The sequence below is a fragment of the Grammomys surdaster genome, unplaced genomic scaffold (genome assembly GCF_004785775.1).
Source record: "Grammomys surdaster isolate TR1022 unplaced genomic scaffold, NIH_TR_1.0 218, whole genome shotgun sequence".
NCBI classification, from domain to species: Eukaryota; Metazoa; Chordata; class Mammalia; order Rodentia; family Muridae; genus Grammomys; species Grammomys surdaster.
This window is the reverse complement of record NW_021604663.1, coordinates 284,211-293,897: the sequence shown is the minus strand read 5'-3', so window position 1 is coordinate 293,897 and position 9,687 is coordinate 284,211.

The window sequence follows — 9,687 nt, the reverse complement described above, 5'->3', positions numbered from 1 at the left end:
TCTCATCTTTCTTTTTTTCTATTTCTTTTGTGTATTCATGAGTATTTGTCTGTATTTATGTATGTGTACTTCATGCATGCCTGGCACCTAGAGAGGTCAGAGAGAGTATTGGATCCCCTGTTACAGGCAGGTGTGAGTCACCTGACAAGGCTTCTGGAACTCAAACCAGGTCCTAGGGCATCAAATGAATGCGCTTAACCACTTAGCCATACCTCCAGTTCCACAGTCCCTCAGTCTCTAGAATTAGTTGTCAGGAGGAAGACACAGATCAAAAGGGAGGGTGATGGGCTTTGAGAGCAGGCTGTAGGTGCCTAGCCTCACCAGCTGCATGAGTGCCCCACTGCTAAGAAAAGAGAAAACACTCGTGGAAACCTTTATTCTTTTATTCTTGGTCACACAATTTACTAATTCACATAACAGTTCATCCAAAATAGGTCATTCAACCACTAGCACATTTTCCCAGGTCCAACTGCTAATGTATTTGGAGTTACTGTAAATGTGAACAATTTCCTAGATTACAATTAACAGCTCCTAGCAACACGTAGAGGGAAAAAAAACCCAACAATTTTCCTAAACTGCCCAATTCACTCACATCAGAGTTACTATTGAAGCATTCACCGTGTGCCATTCTCTACTGGGGGGCATAAACAGATTGTCATTAGGTCCCTGTCCACCTGTGTATGCAGCCCAGACACTGAGGCCAGACGAAGCTGAGCCCCTATGCACATAAGGAGTCAGCAGTAATTTTTCAAGATGGCTCAAGACCTATGTGCCACAGTTCATACCCACACCCGCCATGCAGAGAAAAATGAAATCATGGTATTTGTAGCAACTTGACGGATCTGGGAACTATCATCGTAAGTGAAGTGTCCTTGACCTGAAAGTCAAGCAGAACATATATAGTATTTAAGTAAATGAAAATATTAGGTTTTAATTTTAAATATATGTGTATATGTGTTGAAGTAATTAATTAAAAACTGCCGCCAGTCAAGCCAACTATCTAAGCTGGAGCAGCTCTGTGTAGCTCAGCCACCATGTTCTGTGGCCAGAGGCCACATGTGCACTGCAGCTAGAGATGGCCAGCCAGAAACACCAGCCCTGCCACCTATGAGACATCAGCATGGGAGATGGCTCTGCCAATCCTCCATGCTGTCTCGGAAAGGCTGGGCATTGCCCAGATAATCCCACCATCCATGTGGGCCCAGTAAGAAAATGAGACTCTAATGCTTAAAGATTAATCAAAGGCTTTATATATTTGGTAATTCTCAGTAACAATATGCCCATACAAAGAGAGTTGTTTCCCAATTAGCTAACCTAAATAAAAGTTGTTACCTGTGACTGCTCTCCATATCCGTGTGGCTCTTCATTGCTCCTACATCTCTGCTCTCTCCCTCTCCTAGCTCCTTCTCTTCCATCTCCTCTTCCTCTCCTTACTCCTCCTCTTCCTCTCCTTACTCCTCCCACCTTATCTCCTCCTGCATATGTGGGGGTTGAAATACGTCATGGCATTGTAAGGGAATCATGGAAAAGGAAACAGGTAGAAGGGAGAGTTAGAGAGACAAAATGGAGAGACAACATGATTATTCATTATAGAATTCAAAGGTACTCTTCCTGGGAATGCTTATTTGCATACTACAATTGGAGAAAAGGAAGAAGGGAGACTACAGGGACAGACTCTGCCTCCATCGTGCTGTCTGTTCTATCTCACGCTGACTCATCTGTCCCACGGGTATCAGCTTGGGAGGCCTCCATCATGCACAGAACACATAGGCACCCAATCACTCCAGAGTTTATAATACCAGAGCCCAGCAGGGCCCCCTTCCCTCGGGCTTGACTCAGTAAAGTGTGACTCCACTTATCCACCATGCTTCCCTGTCCGAAGCTCTATCACTGAGGAGGGGCACCAGATAAGAACTGAGGTGAACAGCATTATACTTGTGTCTAATGGAGTCTCTTCATGTCGCCCTAAGTGTTAAAGGGTTGATCTTGGGTCTTGGGGGCAGCCATGGGCAGAAATGGAAAGACGAAATGAACAGACATGCTGGAAAGAACCCAGATGTCCTTCAACAGAGGAGTGGATACAGAAAATGTGGTACATTTACACAATGGAGTACTACTCAGCTATTAAAAACAATGAGTTCATGAAATTCTTAGGCAAATGGATGGAACTAGAAAATATCATCCTGAGTGAGGTAACTCAGTCACAAAAGAACACACATGGTATGCACTCACTGATAAGTGGATATTACCCCAAAAGCTTGAAATACCCAAGATACAATTCACAGACCATATGAAGCTCAAGAAGATAATACCAACTTAGATAAGGACAAGTGAATCATAGGCAGAGTCATAGCCACCTGTCCCCTCAACCTTCACCCAGCCAATACCCTGTTCTGAAAGATATATGTATTCCCCCTGAACACCCACGCTCCAGTGTCATCCCCTTCCCCACGTCCTGCCTTTTTGTGTTTATAACCCCTATGTGAATGAGTAAAAATTACGATTTGAAAAAAAAACAAAGTCTTCTCCAAGCTGGGCCTCCATGCCTACTGATGGTGTTGAGTACTGGGTAGTGGAGACTCTTGTTGCTTCTCACAAAAATAAATAAATAAATAAATAAATAAATAAATAAATAAATAAGGAAGACCAAAGTGTGGATGCTTCTGTCCTTCTTAGAAAGGGGAACAAAATACTCATGGCAGGAAATATGGAGACAAAGTGTGGAGCAAAGACTGAAGGAAAGGCCATCCAGAGACTGCCCCACCTTAGGATCCATCCTATATACAGTCACCAAACCCAGACACTATTGTGGATGCCAAGAAGTGCTTGCTGACAGGAGCCTGATATATCTGTTTCCTGAGAGGCTCTGCCAGAGCCTGACAAATACAGAGAGGATACTCTCAGCTAACCATTGGACTGAGCACAGTGTCCCCAATGAGGTCCCCAATGGAGGAGTTAGAGAAAGGACTGAAGAAGCTGAAGGGGTTGCAACCTCATAGGAAGAACAATATTATCAACCAACCAGAAGCCCCAGAGCTCCCAAGGACTAAACCATCAACCAAGGAGTATACATGGAGGGACCCATGGCTCCAGCTGCATATGTAGCAGAGGATGGCCTTGTTGGGCATCAATGAGAGGAGAGGCCCTTGGTCCTGTGAAGGCTCCATGCCCCAGTGTAGGGGAATACAAGGGTGGGAGGCAGGAGTGGGTGGGTGGGTGGGTGAGGGAACACCCTCATAGAAGTAGGGGAAGGGATAGGATGGGATGGGAGTTTCTGGAGAGAACTGGGAAAGGAGATAACATTTGAAATGTAAATAAAGAAAATATCCAATAAAAAAAGAAAAAAAAGAAATGAACAGACATAAATGGAAAACTGCAGGGAGGTTGGAGGGGGTGGAGGATGTATATCTGAGACTATTTTAGTCCTCTTTTTGAACTCTGTGTGTTCCTACTCTGTTTCCCAGAGGCACAATGGAGCCTGGGGACTCGCCCCCAAAGGAACTTAAAAGGAATTCAGTTCCCCTAGTGTCAACAGAATGTTCTAACTAACAACTAAGCCCTTTCACAAAGGTATCCAACTCTCACAACCTCAACTCAAACTCTGACCTCTGTGGGCCTTAGCCCATCCTGCACTCTGACTTTGGGTCAGCATGTCCATCATCTTCAAGGGGTCCTTCATAGCTCCACTATTCTCAACGATCTTCTGAGACAGCCAAGTAGTCTGGGAAATATTTTCTTAATGTTTGAGACTTACAGGAAGCCTGATTAATGCCCATTCCCGCCAAGAGTTATGTTCCTGAGATGCAGCTTTGCCAGTATATTTTTCCCTATAATGAGATTCCCCGAATGATTTTCATACAAATAATGGCTCTTTTGGAGTAAAGAATGACATGGAATTTGCATGCAAACCTATATTCAATAAATTACCTCCACTGATGGATACTTTCAATGCTGGCATTATATTTTCTAATGCAAAATTTAAATACTTCACTGTTTTATTGTGTTTTTTTTTCTACCCTCGCTGTTATGAGACTTCTGAAAGGGTATTTTGTTGATTGCCCTACTATGGTTTATCCTCCTGGATTCCTGGATGCATAAATCAAATTCTATCTGCATTAGTAACTGCTCTGGGAGGCGTTTAATAATGAATAGTGACAGAATGACTCAATGAGCTCTCAGTGATGCCTCTGCAGTCCTGGGAAGGCAGAGGGACCATGATAAAGTGTGGGGACTCTGCAGGACTGTGTCTCTAGGGAGGGAGCAGAGCCTGAGGAGAAAGCCTGAAGACATCTGACTGGGAAAGGTCAAAGCTTAGTAATTCATTCCTTATGTCCTTTGACCTATACATTATTCCAAATGCCAAGAAAGGAATGCTCACAGAGAAAACACTCAGTGTTTGTAACAGGGCTGAAACAGGGAGTGTGAGCCTTTCTCCCAAGTCTGGGAAACTGTCTAATTAATTTCTACCACACCGCAGCTGAGTTCTGGCACTTACTTCTGCTTACGTTTATTTCCATGTGGAGACCTTCCCTTTATCAAGCAACAAGTAACAGGAAATATTTTAATGAGCCGTTTTGTTTCTGATATTGGCTAATTTTGTACGCAGTTGTTTTTTTTTTTTTTTTTTAATTTTAAGCTTTGGCTTCGGAGGAAGCGCTGTCACATGACACTGCACCATTCCTTCCGATGTGTCTTGCTTCAGGGCTAATGCTGTCAGACAGGTCACAGCATTGCCAAAACAAATCACGGTAAACAATTCTGTTTAGCGGGCCAGTTGTTTCTAAAGTTGACAATCGCTGGAAAATGGTGGTTTTCTTTCTACCTTTAGGTAAACGTTTATGTCTACAGTACTAATCCTGCCTCACGTAAAGCTCTCAGCATGACATGTGGAAAAGGGACATTCATGAAGTCCCTTTGCTTTTCCTTGCTGGAAAAACTCCTCACTTCCTTATCTTTGAGATCCAGATGTCCCGTTTGCTCTTTGTGCTCTTATATTCCAGTATACCACTGTTTACAGAACTAGGGGTGGAATTCTTGCTTGAAATATTATTTTTGTTTTGAGGTGCCTTGCATATTGGCAAACGCACCATCGTGAATATGAAATATGTAGGTTTTTTTATCTTACTTGATGGTTTCTAAACTTTAAAATAATTCACTTATAATTCACTTTGATATTTTCATTTTATTCCCCCAAATCCCTGTTCATCTCTCTTAAGATGCTTCCACTGGCGCGTGATCGCTCTCCTCCGCTCGGATTTGCCATCTCTCACATGTACACTTAGCTGCAGAATAGCTCATGGACCCTGCATCTCTGTCCTCTGGACTCTCCGACTCCACTGCTTCTCTCCATTTCTGCCTTAATGTTTCAGTTCATTTAAGTCCTACGGAAGCTTTCAGGTTCTCTGATTTCTCTCCAAGATGATGGCCAATCAGTACGAGTCAACCTGAGCTTGGCGTTTGTCAGCATTCAGAGTTCTGCTCCCCCATTCTCCCACCCCTCTGCCCAAGTGCATTGTGGGAGTAGGCTCTGGATCATTTTTAGAAGGATTCCCCTCCAAGTTTCTCTCCAGCAGCAGCTTTGAATGTTGCTTTTGTACCAAGACCTGAGAAGGGGTCCAGTTCCATGTTCCTTTGCCCTACTTAGCTGAAGAGATTCTTTATTGTCTAAATAACAATTTCCGCCATGGGCAAGGGCTCTGCTGTCCTTGTGCTTGCTGTCTTAGGTCTGAGTCTGTGGGTTCAGATGAAGCTAAGTGATGCTGACTCTTACCCTGTAGTAGGTAGCTGTAGCTATCTGGGTTCAGGTTTACTGCACTTCTCTTGAAGATAAGCTCAAAGCAAGCTACCAGCTACCCTGGCGTGCATACTTACTCCTCCCCTCAGAGGACAGGGATCTTGATTTCAGCAAGAAATGGGGAGCTTTATTCTTTTCCTTCAGCAGGTCCGCACAGTGCCCCAGGATGGAGGCAGGAATGGGTTCCTTCCCTTTTTCCCCATCTGGAAAAGAACACAGTGACAGAGAACAGCCAACAATCAGGTTATCAGTGTTTCCTTAAGCTACTGTGCAGGGACATTCCACGGAAACACTGTAGCACATCTTTAGCTTCTGAGTACCTGAATTTTTCCTACCTCAGTATGCAGAGCCTTGTGTTCCACCTGTTTTCATAGGTGGGTGCACAGGGAAGGACCTGTCCTTGTGCAGATTCAGATGGCCTCCGTGCGACTGCTTTCTGACAGGTTGGAGCAAAGTTATCCTGTAGATAATAAGGCTTGTCCTCTTGTCAGTGAAGGGTCAGTGGGCAGGGTGGAGACATGTGACACTTTACTTTTATGTGGTATGGTATGCCATGTAAAATTCCCTCAGGTTTTTTTTTTTTAATTTAACTTTTATTTTTTTCTTTTATTGAAATTAGATTCTTTCCTCACACAACATATCCTGGTTATAGTTTCTTTCCCTCCATTCCCAGTTCCTCCTCCTCTCCCATCCTGTCCTGATACAATCTTTTTTCATTGGAAAAGAATAGGTTTCTAGGAGCTAAAACACACACACACACACACACACACACACACACACACACGGCAAAATAAACTATAACAAGATGAAACAAAAACTATCGTGTTAAAGTTGGTCAGGACAGCCTAACTAGAGTTCCAAGAGCAGGCATGAAAGGTCAGAGACTGACTTGTTCTCATAGTCAGGACTCGTGTGTGTGTGTGTGTGTGTGTGTGTGTGTATCAGCTATACTATATTCACAGGGGATCTGGTGTAGATCCATTTAGGCCCTGTGTCTGATGCTTCAGTCCCTATGAACTCACATGTGCCCTGCTTAGTTGAGTCAGAGGTCTGTGTTCTCCTGGTGTCCTCTGTCCTCTCTGACTCTAGCAATCCTCACTTCCTCTTTCATGGGATCCCCTGAGCTCTGTGGGACAGGATTTGATGGAGATCTCCCATTTTGACAGCCACTCAATATAATGTATGGCTGTATGTTTCCGCATTTGTTCCCATCTGCTGCCAGAGGAGGCATCTCAGAGGATGACTGGACAGGGCACTGGTCTCTGAGTATTGGAGAGTACCATTAGGAGAGTACCATTCGGAGTCACGTTATTGATTTTTATTTGACCAGTAGTGTTTGGTTTCATCCTAGGTCTTTGAGCTATCTAGTCTTTAGTTCTTGGTTACCCAAGCACTGTCAGGTGGTATGGGTTTCTTCTCATGCAGTGGGCCTTAAGTAAAATCAGACATTGGTTGGTGGCTCCCACAAGTTCTATACCACCATTAAGTTAGCATATTAAGCAGGCAGGGCAGGTTGTAGGTCAAGGGTTTTGAGGTTAGGATGGTGTTCACATTTCTCTTTCAGTAGTCTGCAGAGCACTTTCCTGCATCAAAGAGACTAAAGCTCAGTGGCTAAGGCTTCACGTAGGCACCAGCTGACGTCTTTGTGAGGCACAGGCCTGATGACTTTAATGAGTTGATGAGTTGGGTGTATCGCCTTCAGCCAGGGGTTATTGTCAGTTTGTACAGAGAAAACCTTTGCCTGGATTATCTGGGGATTTCCATGGGAACTTCCTGGCCAACAAGACAATTGAGTTCAACCCAGTCCCGCCACTAGAATCCTTGCCTTGCTGCAAGAGATGACCCGTTGAGACACCGAATCCCCCTTTACTAGGAGTCCTCATTAGGATCACCGTCACAGATTCCAGGATGATTCTACTGCACTAGGCTTTCACCCCCCCCCCACCAGTGACCTGCAATTCCATCTGTCTCTATTGCACTTTCTCCCTCCACTCTACTCCCCTCTCCCATGACCTGACGTAGCCCTTTTCCCCACCCACCCACCCCAGTCTACCCGTATAATCTATTCTATTTCCCCCTCCCTGGGAGATCCAGGTGACCCTCCCAGTCTTCTCCTCTTTGGCTAACCTCTCTTGGTCTACAGACTGTAGCATAGTTAGCATTTATTTAATGGCCAATATTTACTTATAGGTAAATGCATACCGTATTTATCTTTCTGGGTCTCAATGACTTCTCTTGGGGTGACTTTTTTTTTTTTATAGTTCTTTTCATTTGCCTGCAAATTTCATGATGTCACTTTTTTTTAACAGCCAAGTGATACTCCATTGTATGAATATACCACATTTTTTAAAAAAATCTATTCTTCTGTTGAGGGATATCTAGGTTGTTTCCAGTTTCTGGCTATTATGAATAAAGCCACAATAAACAGAGTTGAAGCAAGAGCTTTTGTGGAAGGATAGAGCATCCTTTGGGTATGTGCCCGAGAGTGGGTATAGTTGGCTCTTGATGTAGATCAATTCCCAAAGTTTTGAGGAACCACCATATTGATTTACACAATGGCTGCACAGTTTGCTCTTGCATCAGCAGTGGGGGAGTGTTCTTTTATTCTACATCCTAGCCACCATGAGCTGTAAGTTGTACCGTTAATTTTAACCATTCTGACAGGTGTAAGTTGGAATCTCAAAGTAGTTTTGATTTTCATTTTCCTGATGGCTACAGATGTTGAACATGCCTTTGTTTCTCAGCCATATTGAGAATTCTCTGTTTAGATCTGTACCCTATTTTTTAATTGGATCATTTGGCTTTATTGATATCTATCTCGTTGAGTTCTGTATATATTTCAGATATTAGACCTTGATTGGATGTAGAGTTGGTAAAAATCTTTTCCCATTCTGTAGCCATTTTGTCTGGTTGATAGTATCCTTTCCTTTACAGAAGCTTTGCAGTTTCAAGAGGTCCCATTTATTAATTGTTGACCTTCACGCCTGTGCTACAGGTGTTCTTATCAGAGAGTTGTCTCCTGTACTAATGTGTTCAGTCTATTCCTCCACTTTCTCTTCAATCAGGTTCAGTGTATCTGGTTTTATGTCTAGATCTTTTGTCCATTTGGAATTAATTAGACAATTAGTGTTCTTATTTGGCATTTTAAGTCTGTCTTCTAAAAGTCCTCATACAGAAAGTCATGAAGTTGTGTTTTCATTGTATAACACTGGGTGGTTCTTAGATGAGCCACAGAGCTATCAGAATCACAGCATAGAAAGTTCAAAGCTTGTTTGTTCACAGTTTCCCTACCAGAGCTCCTGGACCTGAGTCCATGCAGGTTGGTGATAACTAGCTTCTTGTCATTGTTTTCAGTGTGTTAAAGCCAAGAGGAGAACACAAATTCATGAGCGTAAATGTTGCATAGACTAATTAAAATTTCTTATTTCTTTGTTTTGTCTATTACCATATCAATTCAGTGAGAGTAACTCATGGTGTTCATGCTAATTAGTGGCTTTAGTTGGGAACTATAAATGTCTCTTTGACAATGAACAATAATTTTGTAAATGTGGTCTGCTTAGTAATGAGTGTGCTTTGTGCTGCGAAGTCCACGGAAAGGATTTTTGTTTAAATTTCTGTTCACATTTGAGAATTCTTGGAACATTAATTATCATAAAGATTTCCATTCTGAATTTAGTAACTTTCAAAATTAGGGAAATATTAGCTGCTCCCATAATGATCAATCTGTGAGTACTAGCTTTAGGTTTTTGTTTTTTTCTCGTTTGACATTTTCTGGGTATCTTTTCATGTACATGTATTATTACCTTTGATGTAGTCAGAATTCTTACTCTGTGTTTTTTAATATTATTAATTTGTTTTTATATTCACATTTTAATTAATTAATTAGAATTTAT